The sequence below is a fragment of the Nilaparvata lugens genome, chromosome 3 (genome assembly GCF_014356525.2).
Source record: "Nilaparvata lugens isolate BPH chromosome 3, ASM1435652v1, whole genome shotgun sequence".
Classification (NCBI taxonomy): Eukaryota; Metazoa; Arthropoda; class Insecta; order Hemiptera; family Delphacidae; genus Nilaparvata; species Nilaparvata lugens.
The window spans coordinates 59475538-59491619 of record NC_052506.1 but is presented as its reverse complement, the minus strand read 5'-3'; the positions used below and the strand labels follow the sequence as shown (position 1 = coordinate 59491619).

Genomic DNA, 16082 nt, shown 5'->3' with positions numbered 1-16082 from the left:
CGGAATTAGATGAATATATTACCAGGAATAGCATATAGCCTATTGAATAATCTAATTACATTTAAACATAACTAGTTCCTAAAAAACTTAAAAAAGTTTTTGACTTTCCACATTAAGAGATGCTCATTGCTTTTTGAAATATATAGTTCTTATTGAAAGATGTGGGCATTTATTATTCTACACAGATCTTTTCTACAGTTGCTTGAAAGTATATTTATTTTATATTAATCATTTTTCTTCCATAATTATTGATTTGAATAATACATCTAGGGAAAAAAATTGGAATTTCAATTGTTGAAATTCAATACATTATGAAATACTTTTGTAAACTTAAAGTTTCATTTTAAGTATTTATTGGAAATACATCCAACACATTGTAAACTTGAAAACGTGGAATTTGTAGACTAAATTTCGATGTGTGAACATTCTCCAAAAGTAATAAAATTATTACACATTGTCTTAATGAAAGTAGAAGAGATATTTAAAGAATAATGCTTTTTACTTTCCACAGGAGACATAGGGACAGGAGAAGGAAGTGTTAAGGAGTGATAAAAGCTTTTGTTTAAAATGATAAAGCCCACTAAGCTGCAGGATCCCTGGAAATACGAGCTATCTGAATGCTACAACCTAATTATGTTGAGTGCTCTTTTGCCCTTGAATATAAAATGTCCTTAGCATTTCTTGTCATAACGTAAATGGACGCACATACTAATAACTTGGGAATGCGAGCAGCCACGAGATATTTACCTGTGGGTTGCTATTCATTAGGAGAAAGCAAGAGAGACAGAATAAAAAGGCGCGCTTTCTGCAGCCTTTGGAAAATATTCGTTCAGAACATCCGACGGGGAAATTCAATATGCGTGAAATATGCTGAAAGGCCACGGCGAATATAAAACAGCTCACGAGAGAAATTCCAACTTACCAAGTTATCGAGCGAATACATTTGCTTACATGCCAGTTCTTCACGAACTGTCAACACGCACAGCAATCCTAAGCCAACAAAGGAAGGGTGATAAACCAATTCATTATCCTACCAATATAATCTTTGAAGACTTATAACTGACTTTTGCGGATTAAAGGACGAATTGATAATATTCTATTCAGCTATTCCAACAATAGTTTTGGCGAATGAATGTATTGAATTGTATACTGCCAAGAATAATTAGTTGATTTGCTAATAACCAAATGCCACATTATTAGCTCCCATATATACTAGCTTCCACATAATACTTATAATCGAATGCCTTGATAATGAATTTCTGTGATGGAAAATTTTCTCTCCAAGAACACCAACATGATTTTCATTGATGAATCTTAATAGAATTAGCCTTGTCTCTAAATATATATGGTAATCTCTTATTATAGTGAACTGTCTCATATTCTAATACAGTAATCATTAAACAGTACTATTTTGAATAATTAGTATTTGAACATAAAAATGGAGTCGGTTAGTGGAAAAATGTATTCTCTTCAATATACATTACTCATGAATTGACTTTGGATAAGGGAGAAAATCAGATAAATCATAATGATTAATAAATCTTTTTTTTTAATTTACTCTTAATCGAAATCCACATAAAAGAGATATTGAAGACGGATAGGAACGTCTAATTGTACTTGAATTGGGCAGTTTCATTTTCTACAACCATGTTTGTCTTAAATTCATCTTCACACACTTTGTTCGCTTGAAGAATCGCTTAAACTGTGAAAAGTGAAAATTATTTAGACTATATTATGAAAATACTTTATTGACTTTTTGTTTTTCTGTCTGATGGCTTTATGGCCGAATATTTGATGTAGGCTACAGAAGTGAGAAAATAATGTGCTTGAAAATGGATAATTAACTCACGATTTCTGAGAAGTCTATACAGATAATTTAAAGGAAACCAACCTGCAACAGAAAAATGTGATGATTAAAAAGAGGGAACTTGTCTTTATCGAATTTTGAAAATATAATACATTGCAGTGATGGGTATCAGTGTGCAGTCATCCACGAAGCATACAATATATATTAGATTGAGTTAGCAACACAACGTTTTATAGTAACAAGAACTTTATTGTAAAAATCTTATTTCCACGCTTGCTATTTATTAATCAAAGATATTCAATTGATGGAAGGTTGGCTTTATAGTTCTAGTTTCCTTGTAGCCTACTGTTGCTAAACAAAATACTATTTTGTATTTTTGATGTTCTGTATTGAAATACTGATGTTCAACATTATACAATAAAATTTTCAAGTACTGATGATGTACATGATGAAAGACGAATTGTCTTTCATTGACAAAGGAGTTGCAGTATAAGGAACAAATCAAAGGACTCAACCTTTCGAAATGTTAATTGCATTCTGTGACAGGCCTATTTAAAATGCGTTGCTGCTTCACGTCAACGACTTTGCACAAGGTGCATGCAAATCACCGGCGTATTAAGAATGCAAAACTCACACATTTTCACAAAGAAGAGAGACGCGAAATACAATCACTGAGATTGAAAGTACTTGACACCTCGTTCCAGTGCTTCGATACATGTTTGAAATTGAAATTAGTTTATTTATTCGAGTACGAAGCAAACGTCACGTCATCAAAGTTTTAAAATAATTCACCGTCATATGTAATCACTGGAAGCTCAGCAACGCTGAAACTCAGTTTCCAATTAGTGAGGCGCAAACGAGTGTCAATCTAATTGAAGTGAAAAATTATTGAGGTCTGAGTAATGGCTCTTCAACTGTTTGTTAACGAACACTCGAGTACCTTCCAGTCTGAAGGGTTTAGTTGGCAAATCGCTGCAGCGCTGCCAACTTTCCAAGAGAAAAGGACTTGTGAAGAGTTTGTCCTATCACCCCAGGATTAATTGATTTGCATAAAAGGCTCACAGATTACTCACATTTCAACAAGGACTGAAGTTTGCCTGGGGGTCTCCAAATAATATCTTATAGTTTTCCGTAATCAAGTAGGTCTAGACATTGGCTTGTAAAGAATTTAAAACCAATCACATAAATCACAATCAACTTGATAGGATGGAGCACAAAACAGTCTCAATGAAATAATTTCCCAAGTAAAATATTTTTTTATAATGTAAGTTTTGTGAATCGAGATAATTTAAACTAGATATAGAAATTGTTTTTTCCAAGAACCATTCTAACTTATAATAAATTATAAATATTTTTCGATTCTACAATAGGCCTTTTCTTTAACAAGATGGATTTTAAATAATAATGAAGCGACATTGCTATTCTATATCTTTTCGAGTTCACCAAAAAAATACTGAACTTTTAAAACTCTCCATGAAAAGTTTTTTACATAGAAAATAGTGAATACTAAGACTGTAGGAAGCTTCGAGATGTCATGTCAGAGACATTCCAACGTGTCAACATTGACACCCTGTACAAGTCCATCATTTATCATTGAACAGGCCAATTCACACATAATATTTGACACTGATAATTTGGACTGGTGTCGGAAAACAGAAGTATTGAGGACGGTGCTGTGGAGCTCTTCTCTAGTGGCCACAGTCTATTTACGAATGAATTAATCCAGAAATAGAGTAGATGGTTGATATTTTTCTGAGTGAAGTAACATAAGAGACGACCGTGTGTATGAGTGCGCTATGACGGCAGAGGAGCATTAGTTTGTTGGCTCTTGTAACTCTTCCAACTTCGCTAACTAGCATGTGCACACGAAGGCATACTACGGCTTAGTCGATCGTAAAAACCAGCTGGAACCTTTTGAGCAATTAATCTTTGTCAGTTTGTTTATTGTTGAACACGGAAAAATAACGCAAGACTATGTCATTAGGAAAACTAAAAATACTGACTTCTGACTTCACCTACTTCAAACTAAAGATTTCTACTTATTATTCTAAGATCTGGCCGATCGTATCACACCGTCAACTTGTTTCTTAATATCCTTCAGTCAAAAACTCTCAATAATCTTCTTCTTCTTCTTCTTCTTCTTTCAAACAGGGATTAGGCTATTGCCTGTTCCGACTCACATTCAGCTTATAATTAGAATTCAAAAAATAACAATAAAAAATGTATAAACTAATAATAATAATCTAATCTGATAACATCACTATCATCATAAGCACCACTATAATATACTGTTTTAATTTTATAATCAGTAATAATCATTACCACCTTTTCCGTGGCCTACTTATGTATCTTTTGCCTACCGGTTGATACTTGAAAATTCTCAGTGGAAGCCGATCAGATGACATTCGTTCCACACATGCTCTTTCCATTGCTGACGATACTGTGCAACTCTCTCATTCAGGCAGAAGATATTTAGCTCCTTATATCATCTGATGTGATCTCTTCTGTCACAGTCCGTAGTTCTGCGAAGAAATCTCATCTCAGCTGCCTGCACTTTACTCTCAAGTGGCTTTGATGTTACCCACGATTCACAGCCCAGATATGTGAATTGAGACACTTGCTCCAATACCTTGTTGTCTATCACAATCTTCGATCTTATTGGGTACTTTCCTTCAAAAGCCATGATTTTTGTTTTCTCCCTAGATATCTTGAAATTATATTCTATACAAATTTTATGCAGGATATGTACTGATTTTTGGAGGTCATTTTCGTTTTCCTGTACTACACACAAATCATCGTCTGCAAACAACAGAGCATTCAGGTACACACCTTCACCAAGATTAATTCCTAAAATAACTCTCAATAATGCCAGAACAAATAATTAAGGCTGTGAAAATGCTAAAAAAACTTTCTAATAGTGATATTTTTCAAAGTTTTTCGATTTGTATTCTTTCAAGCTATCAAAATGAAAAAGTCTCCTCAGGAATTTTTTTTTCTGATCATTACTTTTTGAGATATATGATCGCACAAAGTTAAAATTTTTGGGACAGATACATTTCAAATTCGGTGAGACATAAATCCATGAAATTTTAAGGATGAATTCTTCATGGTATATTGTTGATTGAATGAAACAAAAACTTCCTAAAAATATCAATTTTTGATGGAATCATTCAATTTACTAAAAATGACCAAAAATAACTTTTAGTTGAGTTATTCTTGGCCAATTTTGGTAAATTGAATGACTTTCAGAGAGTATATTCCGAACAGAATTCATGGAAGATTGAATTCCAAGGGAGTGGATTATCTGTGCCAGTCAATACTTCACAAAATACTAATTCAAGTTGAATTCTAATTTTTGGGTGCATTTTGTTTATTATCATTCTATAAAAAAAGTAAGGAGGCTTTTTGTGGAAATGAATGTAAATTGCATTTGAGTACAATGCTCTCCCAATATGATTTCAATTCCAATGGGACTGATAAACAATATTATCATTTAAAGTAGTACAGCAGAGTGGGAGTACAGTGCTAGAATTACAATTTCCATCTAAGTGAGGCTTTCTATGTTCAACTTACAAGTTTCATATGGATAAATGAATAAAATTAAAATGTTCTCGTGAAATTATAACATCATCGAAAGAGGGAGTGTTCCCACAAAAAACCAGCCAAATTAAAACAATACGAGTAGAACACAGTGAATAACAGGGGTCTGCAAATTTATGAGTTGAAATGAGTTGAATTTCCAAGACTCATACCCGGAACACAAATTCCGGATATCAAAATTTCAGCAAGGCTGATTACTTCATTTTTGTCCAATAATAACATCTCAATTAATCTTTGTCCTACTGAGCTCGATAATCTCATTTTCTGGCAGTAAACAGGTAATTACGTAGTTTGTCAGATCCACAAAAATAATTATTAAATGTGTCAGGATTTTCCCGACACTCGTGATTTACCCCGAACCTCATTTGGACTTTCGGACATATTCTGCACCATTTGTTTATTATATTGACTGGGTTAGATTATTAGATGACTAGTTATTGAAAGTACTGAAAGCGAATTCCAACCTAATTGGTATTTCTAGTGAAGATTGAGCCATGTTTCTCGTCATACACCCTTCTTGGTATTTGGTAATATCATAGAGAAATAATAGTGTAAGTAGATATCCCATGGTATAGGACGTTTATGTCGCAACTTTTACTGTTATCTCAAGCCGATAGTTCACGTAGTTCTTTCCTGTGAAGCTGTGTGACGCTCGTAGTCTCTCATACAGTGCCGTTCATACACTCTCACCCCAACAAAACAGTAAAAATCGACAATAATCGACAGTAATCGGCTTGAGATAACAGTAAAAGTTGCGACATAAACGCCCTATACCATGGGATATCTACTTACGCTATTGTTTCTCTATGGTAATATTCTGCTCTTGTCATTTGAGGAGCGAATTGAGATGATACATTAACTAACTACGCCTGATTGATTGATACTTCAATATTGTACTTGAAACGTGATTCTAAAAACAATGCAATGAACAATCAAGTTGGAAGATTAATATCATATGGATTATGATTGCATGTAATCCAAAAACGTTTTATGCATCCAAAATTATTAAAAATAATAGCTTTCTTTAATCACTCCCGGACTCAAAGTCAAAGTCAATGACTGAGTTTCCACAAATGCTTACCACAAAGAAATAATACCATCATCCAACTCGATTTAATCGTCTCGAAATTTGAATAGACACTCCCAAGATACAAATTAGCCAATGCTAATTGAACTCTTTGAGAATTATGAGCGGAGCAGAGAGATCGTTCAGTGAATAGCGATCGGTTGATTTTTTGCCAGAAAAGCTCCTTTCCCCTTTCAGAGATAATGATGTCATCGCTATAAGGAAAAACGAGTCTCATTTTCTATCGTCGTCTTTTGCCAAGCCAATACTACTTAATACACCGTTTCCAATACAACTCACGATTTCATGAGTTTATCAGTAGAGCTCTGAGCTTCAACAGATTACATCCGACCGTCATAAATCACCAAAACAGCTATAAAAATTCACGCATTGATTGATAGCTCGCTGAATGTTTGTGTTCTAAAATTGTTATTTCACAATCCTAATCATGTATGACAATCATGGATCAGATACTCATATCATCACCCGCTGTTTGGGTTGATTCAACCATAGAGTAAAGATACTGTTTAATAACTAGATTATTGGTCTCTTATTTCAAGTTGAAGTGCAAAATAGTACAATAAATTTGAAACAAATCATGAATGCACTAAAGTGATTTTCGAACTAACAAAAAAAAATCATTGAATGAGAGATAGAGAGAAAAAACACAATACACCTAACTTTATACTAGTCTCAGACTGATCCCTTACAGTGAAAAGCTAAAATTGTTTATTGAGTACTGCACAGAGTACCGTACTTAGTAGGTACTGTACTGTATTTTTGTACCGTAATTTTAGTAGCTCTATCAAAATGCAAAATGCATGTAAATTGACTCAGTGAAGAGTCACTCCAAGAAAAGCCACAGTGACTTTCATTAGTTTTACAATATAGAATGATAGGACTATGTAAAAGAGGAAATTGAACCTAAAGTGAAAAAATATCGCCAAATTTTGGTGATAAGACTAATTTGGATAAAATCAGTCATCCGAACTATATTGATAGAGAATTGATCAATCAAACAGCATTGCATGAAGGAATTCTAATAGTGGATGAAAATCCATTAGATAATTCAAGTTTTATCCATCTAAAGTGGATGAAAACTATTTTAAAAGTTTTATTGTTCAAATTATGTATTTTCCAGCTGTATAAAAAAATTAGATAAGGTGCATGATTTTTGTAAGATACAACTGAGCGTTCACTAAGGAGCATAGTTCTGAATGAGTATTTTACTAGTATTCCGAAGAGAAGTTTCGGAACGTCTGGCCGGCTTATTGAAAGCAGACGAAAGGTGAATTTGTGAAGTGAGTGGTTTGTGGGAGTAAAGAAGGAAGGTGCCAGGCTATATTTAGCAGCTCTCTCACTCTCGTTGACTCAGCTTCACTAGCAACTAGCAGATCAAGCTCAAGCTCACGTCCATCCCACTGCAATAGTTCATTTCTGAGTAGAGCGCAATATTGCACCTTCACAATATTCATCAGCAACAATGTCACCACTTCAATCTCCAAAATCCGACAGCAGTTCATCAGAAGTTAATCAGAGTTGTTATATTTTGTTGGTTGATGTGTGTCACTAAAAATATCATTATGTACTAATAATAACAAAATGCAGTATCGCGCATCAACTTAGAAAGAAACGAACGAACAAAATGAATCAATTACTACTCATATACAGCAAATTTCTTTAAATTTTCTTTACAGATAGATTTTTATAAATAATATTGTCTCTCACAGGTGATATGATAATCTTCAGTAAGCCTGAGTTCTTATTATTTAGAATATATTGCAGGTCATTGAAGAGGGTCAAAAGCGTCTAAAAAGGAGTCGGATCGCAAAGTTAAGATGTTTCCACCAATGAAAATCATACCAATAGCAGCAATAGGCCTACCTAATTTACCTCCAATTACAAATGTTCGAACAAACAACTCAGAATATTGTGTTCACTTGTGGTTTAGTGAAAGTGAATGAGTACTAATTTTTTTCTAAAAGAAAAACCTCAAATATTCTGAGATATGTTGAATATTCATGAAATTTGGAACAAATAGTGAAAGCCATGTATTCAACAATTCAACACTCAAATTGTAATGTTTCAAACGGCCTTGGGCTACTCGGACTTGGGCTAGAAATGTACCAACATAGAAAATTAAGATTTCGTGAATGTTTGTCACTTCGGGGGAGAATAAAACAAAGATTATTGTAATTCCTCTTATTTCCATTTGGAGTTGGTTGCTGCTTTAACCTGCATTATTCGGTCGCAAGGAAAGTGAGTGCTTCGTTCAGGTCTTGAATGAATTTGCTCCCCGCTCGCCGCTGCTTATGGTAATATTCCCTGCTCATTATTCCGTTGAAAACAAAGAACGGTGGTTAGACAGGGAGAGGAGGTGTGAGAGGGAGCAAGGGAAAGAAGACGAAAAGAAATGAAATATTTGGCCTCCTCATAATGGGGTAGCGTGCAGGCTATAGGGCGTGGTCTTTTCCATTCAATTTACTGTGGAGGACAATGCTATGCTATCTTGGCTTCCTGAGTTTGGATCAACAATAAATTCTGAAGGTTGCGAGGGTGTAAGGCCTAATGCTGTTATATCGATCAGCTTGGCTTGGCACATTTTTAGAACTTCTCAATCAAGTAATTCCTGCATAACGATTTTTTGTCGTCTCAAGACTATTTTTCACTCAGAGAACCTCAGAAGGATAAGAGCTTGAGCTTATAAACTCCCCCATGTGTCTGTAATTTTATGTATTACATTTCAACTCCCAAAAGAGCAAAAGTATTGTAGCCTTAATTTAATTGTCGTCTGTATGTCAATTCTAGCACCTCAGTGAAATTTAATGAGTGACAAAATGCACTTTACCAAAAATAAGCAGGTTTTCATCCGCCTCACAAAATCTACGCATTTGGAAACTAAATAATTAATAATCCATGATAAATGAGACTATAACCAAAGGAATAGACGTTTCTAATTTTGAGGCAACTACGCCAAAATCGTTGATAGAACCTGTTCGATCAGCGACCAACACCAGACCAGAATGAATCATTAATAAATTCGGGAAATACAGTAATGTAGGCCAGCGAAGAACAAACAGTGATGGAGTGAGTACTGCAAACATATGCAGATGAATTGCAGTGCAGCCTCTGTCAGAGTGCTGCTTCAGCAAATTCGCTTCATATATCCCTTCCCTGCCCATTGCCCATCCCTACCTAAGCCAAAACAAGGCACCATTTGATTGAAAACACAAACGAAATTTCATTTCAGATGGACATTTATCCGGCTTGCGGTGATAACACAATTGCTGAGTGATGAGACGCTAATGTGATAACATCGCAAACAAAGCTGCTGGGCAATAGGATCATGTGGTTGCCGTTCATGCAACCATCATTCTGATTTTTTGAAAAAGATTAAATCAATCCTACACTGATTTCTGAAGCTGAAACGTTCCATTTCTGCAGTTGAAAATCATCATTTTATTCACATTATCTTCTTTGTTATGTCGTCATGAGATACAATAATACCTGTGATTGCAATATGCGATGGCATAATATACGAAAATATTTTCTCAATTTTATTCTGGTGGTGGAAGTTACAAAAATCGAAAAAACTTGATTCTCTGAAAACCATTGACCAAATCGTTTTAAGAACTATGATGATTTTTCGCTGTCCGGTTGACACAGCAAAGTATTTGACAGTTTAAAGTTACTCTTTGTGCTGAAGATGTACTTCCAATATTTATGGAGGTGTATTATCAAGGACGTGCACTTCCATAACGATGAACAAACTGTTATGCCTACTGTAATACACCTTGCTATTATTAAATAATTATTCAACTCGTTTTTAGTAAAGGTTCCCACTGAATTATGAGGGAATCACGGGATTTATTAATACAGTAGTAGTTTACTAAATACACATAGAAGTTGTTTTAATTATAATTTATAAGTGAGCTGTAAAAAGCCGTCACTAGCCATAGGTGAAAATATTTACAGAGGGTCACTCGACTCTAAACTCATGAACGAACGATACCACACCTCCTCTAATGTATTAGATGCTATAATGCTATGACGATACTAAACATCAACGTTAGTAGGCAGAAAGTCTGTCTACTAACTTTGACACAACATTACCATCGTATTTCTTCAAAATGTTGTAATAAATAGCATATTGTTGGAGAACCACAGTGATAAAAATTCAAAGCTACAGCTCCTCTTTACAATTCAAGGTTGAGAAACCAGCAGTTAGCTATGCACTTGACTTTTTAGAAGAGGTGACAACACCTACAACCTACAAACCCACACACACACACACACACACACACACACACACACACACACACACCACACACACACACACACACACACACACACAACACCCAACAAAGTGACAAAATCTCTACTAATAGCTATAGTGGTGAGAGGTGTGAAAATAACCTGCAGTAGTCTTCCTGATTCAATCTCATGTTATGACTATCCACAATAGAAATATTCATTCGGCCCAACCACACGACAGCTCATTGTGAATACATCAGAAAGGTGAATGCACTCGCAAAGGCATTATGTAAATAGAGACTACGACGACAAAAAGTAGACAATTCAAAGCCCCTATGCTATGCTAGTGCTGTGTAAGCATAGGCTTTGTTCAACAGAGCCTCAACAACTACACACATTCTCGCTCACCACATAAACTACAACCAAAGTATGCCAACCAAAGAAGGTAGGAACGAAACTGACATCAAATTCATCACAAACTCACACATTGAGAACGTTTACTATCCCTTTTCCTTTCGAATATTTCCTTCAATATTGAGTTGTTATAGAAATATGTCATTCCAAAAGAAGAAATAAAGTAGTCCAATGACTGAATAAGTGAGAAATCGACGGTTATTATTGGCAATAAACATAATAGCATTGGTAATAAACTTAAAATATTGTACTTGAAAGCACTGCACTACTAAATATGATTATTTGCGGCATATCTGAGGAATCCGACAGGATAGCTTCTGATTATATTATTTATTTATTGAAATGGATCTTTCATTTTTCTCCTTATTGAATTCACACTTATAAATAAATTTCAAGTTTCAGTCTAACCAATTCCTTCAAAGCGTAGTATTTGCCTATTGGATAGGCTACACATTAGACGGCGTTGGAGGATCAGATCACTTTTTACTTTCCTTGCCCTATTACCATAGGTAAGGAAAGTATTGCTTTCCGAAAAAAATTAAGGTACCCCAATTTGTAAATTTCTATACGTTTCTGTATGTGTGTGTGTGTGTGTGTGTGTGTGTGTGTGTGTGTGTGTGTGTGTGTGTGTGTGTGTGTGTGTGTGTGTGTGTATGAGTGTATGTGCGTCTGTGTACACGATATCTCATCTTCCAATTAACGGAATGACTTGAAATTTGGAAGTTAAGGTCCTTTCACTATAAGGATCCGACACGAACAATTTCGATCAAATACAATTCAATATGGCGGCTAAAATGGCGAAAATGTTGTCAAAAACAGGGTTTTTCGTGATTTTCTCGGAAACGGCTCCAACGATTTTGATCAAATTCATACCTAAAATAGTCATCGATAAGCTCTATCAACTGCCACAAGTCCCATATCTGTAAAAATTTCAGGAGATTCGCCCTATCAATGCAGATACATTCCCAATTATTAGGCTTCAGATACATTTGAAACGAAAAAAATCAAGTGGAGTAGATTGAGCATAAAAATCTCTACAATTAATGTTTAGTAACATTTTCACCTAAAATTGAGAATAAGCTTTAAATTCGAGAAAATGTGATTATTCAATTGCAAATTATTGTTGATTCTATTAAATCACTAGCCGTCAGGCTCGCTTCGCTCGCCATATCCGTCTAGCCAGGGGCTCCGCCCCCTGGACCCCCGACTGGATCGTCCAAGAATGAGATCAGCAGGCTCGCTTCGCTCGCCTGCATTTTTCATTTGAGCATTTTCATCATATGTTAGGACAATCCAGTCGGGGGTCCAGACTAAACGTCTGGCTAAACGGATATGGCGAGCGAAGCGAGCCTGACGGCTAGTAATATAATATTACCAGGATTGAAGTAGCAGTGCCCAATCAATTTTTCCGCGATAAATGCATTTAAATCTTCAACTTGGTGCCAACCTAACAAAGTCAACTCAACTTAATGCCAACCTGACAAAATTATTAATTTAGTTGCCAGTTAACAACTGTTTCGAAGAGGTACTCTATCTAGATTGTAGTTCTATAGTACCATATGATATGGAAATTTCAATTATAATTAAGAGATTGGGAGAAGAAGAATATACATGCTAAAAGACGAACTTTAAACCCTTAAAAACAACCCTTAGAGTTAAAATATTGCCAAAAGATTTCTTAGTGCGCCTCTAAAGGGCCAACTGAACATACCTACCAAATTTGAACGTTTTTGGTCCGGTAGATTTTTAGTTCTGCGAGTGAGTGAGTGAGTGAGTGAGTGAGTGAGTCAGTCAGTCAGTCAGTCAGTGAGTGAGTGCCATTTCGCTTTTATACATATAGATTAACTATGAAGAGATAGCAGACCTCATGTGTGTCTCCAGCGTTATTGCCCTGTCACCAGCTGGCTCAAATCTTTGAATAGTAGACTTGAGATGCGCGGGAACACTAGCGTCAGGTGATCAATTTTCATAACTGCAAGGAAAGTTGTGTGAGTGCGCCACACCAGATTTTTTGAAATGCATAACTCTATAGTCTAGAGCCAATCATGAGAACTGTTTCACAATATTCATCAAAATAAAAAAATATCAAAAACCATATTTCTATTCCAGATTCAATAATAATAAACCTCTTTTTCCAAATTCATTCTGAGCTAAATATGAAAATTGTGCGATGGAGAGCATTTGATGTAGAGCAGCCCACAATTTACAAGCTTGACAGATCCCACCAACTCCTAAATAACTATCCACAAGTTGTGGAGGCATATTACCGACTACAAGGCTGGAAAAGTAGTCTGCATTGTTATACAGAGAAAAGGGGAACTTGGAATTCCACAGAGAAGTTCACGCTGATGATAAAGAAATGGAAAGATGGACTCGGATGACTTTGCCTGGCAACGAGGAGGCGGTGAGGGTGGTGGTATGCGCCTTGAAAACCTATTAACTGGGAGCCTCCTCCTTCGATATCTATGCTGTGGCGGGTGCGAGTAGAATTGAAAACGCCTAATGTTATTGGATTCGCAGTGAAAAATGAGGCGAGAGCCCCGCGACCCGCGACCGCACCCGCACCAGGTCCTGGAAAGCAATGAAGCCACCGGCGGCTCACAGCCAAAGATGGATCGCCACTGAAAATGAGCTGATGTTAGCGAAGGGCAACAGAGAGGGCCCAGCAAGAGAGCCATTTGAAAAATAAAATGCAATTAGGACGGATCAAGGTCTCGAAATTTATGAACGCGCACGCACGCACACAGGGAGGATGTGGCGACTAGATCATATTTTAATAATGTGGAGCTTCAACGACTCGAGGTAGCTTAGTATCGGTATTTCGGCCGGAATTCGCACACCCCTACACCCACCCACACCTACTCCACTCCACCTACTACATCCGTGTTTCAGCCTCATTGCAAATTCTGTCTATATCCTCACTTCGTCTCCAGAGATATCGCGATTCGCGTACCAGAGAATAGAATACTATTGCCGCTGAACCAAGACTCGTTTCTATTCAGCTATTCAGTTTCCTAGCACTGAGGTATTCCCAAGGTGGCTTGTTAGATCCACATTGAATACAAACTTCATGTTATCAAATCCAACTATTTCCTTCATTGACGTTTTCCATTTGACACATTTCCTTCCATAGATAGGAGAATCAATACCGCAATGAACAAACAATAACCAACACTACAGAGGAGAAAAGAGTTTATAATTTACAAATGAACAGTCACTAACATAAAAACTGGAGAGCAGTAATTCCTTTCCTGAATTTATTTTTTCTTCAATTTATTCTATTGAGGACAACTAAATCCTTCTCAATTGAAACATTTCTTTTCCCTTCCTATTGTAGTTTTTGCACATTGCACAACTATGAACTAACTTTTTTCAAGTTTGAAATTTATTGAGTTGAACATTTTTTGTGGGAGGGTCTCAGTTCTTCTGAAGTTTAGTTCATTCTGTCTATATGGTTATATGAACATAACCTAAAAGATTCTGTTCAATGTTGTTTTTTGTTCAGAGGCAAAAGGGTGGGTTAGGGAGGTTGGATTTTTGCTTTCAAATTTCAATTTGTTGGTATTATTAGAAATGTTTTGATAATCTGAATTTTAGATAACAAAAACAAAGAACGAAAACGCTCACCAAAAATCTTTCCAGGATGAATTGAAATGACCTACAGGATGAAATAAATGAATGTCAGCCATTTTTGGGTAGCAAGTTTTGTAGTTGCTGGACATATTTTTATTGAATTAGTAGATATTTATAGTGGAGTTAGTCGTAAGTTGTAAGCAGTAATTTGTTTCAAGAATCAAGTCAATTTTTTATGATGCTTCATCTATATTGATGTTTTATCTTTACTATACGTACATTCGACTATGCATTTTGTATGGATTAAATTTCTCTTCAATTGATTTGTGTATCTTCTTAGATATAATGTTTAGATTAGGACTAGTTGCAGTTGGTTGGTCTGAATTTCTCCGATAATTGATAAACGGTGTAAGCTAACGGTACATGCTTGCCAGAGCAGAGGGTTTAGGCGTGGCCTTTTGGCGTGGTTGCCTGACAACGGCGTGTTTGGAACGAGCACCGGTCTCGACGTTATCATCGTTGTGTTTTTCTTGCTTTGAAGCGGCCACGTCATTAATTCGTTCGAACAGTAGATTACAGTTGGTTGGCACGTCATGCGACTTGTGTCCCCGTACTACACCACTGAATATTCGCCCTGATAATGCCTTTCGACTGCCGGGGAAAACCTCTGCTTCCGCCTAGCCTACCCCCTCCCGCCACCTGAATCGTGTGAACGCCGCTCGTTTTCATAGGTCAAGCAACCCCTTTCCAGCCGCGCAGATAACATCAGCAACATTCTTAACAGCCTTTCCCTTCTCCACTATCAAACGTGAAATGCTGAATCATTATGCAGAACACTTCCACTCCCCAACACAACTTCCACAGTACAGGTATCGTCACTTCATATTCCAGGAAGGGGCTTTTCAAATTTCACCAGTAATTGAGTTGAATAAAAAATAGATTGACATTCAAACAACGGTTCAAAGATCAGATAACAGGTAACACAGTATAAAATTCAATTTTTCTGAACCCATTGATGCAACAGTAATATAGAAAATACGGAATGTTTGGGCAAGAGTATTATACACATTATTACGGATTATGAAATAGCCAATGTGATATATTGAACAACGTGACTTCCTTGAAAATTAACTTATGAGTCTGTTTATACGCTGCCAAAGCTCATGTGGGCTTCATCTGCAATAAAAGAGTCATTTATTTGTATACATCTTGGGGGGATAGTAATAATACTGAAAATGATACTTCAGAAACATTAAAAAAGTCTTAGCAATACGGTGAATGCAAAAATAGTACAAGAATGTTGAAGGGACAGCACCCTTCTATTCAATAATATTTGGGTCTGAGTTTGAGTATACAACGTGTGAAGAA

At 36.0% G+C, this 16082-nt stretch overlaps 1 protein-coding gene across 26 annotated transcripts in view; it reads right to left on the bottom strand.

The window, feature by feature from the left end:
- The window catches only part of LOC111044278 (muscleblind-like protein 1), a 586938-nt gene that overhangs the window by 313498 nt on the left and 257358 nt on the right, over positions 1-16082 (bottom strand). The gene's annotated exons all lie outside the window — the stretch shown is intronic.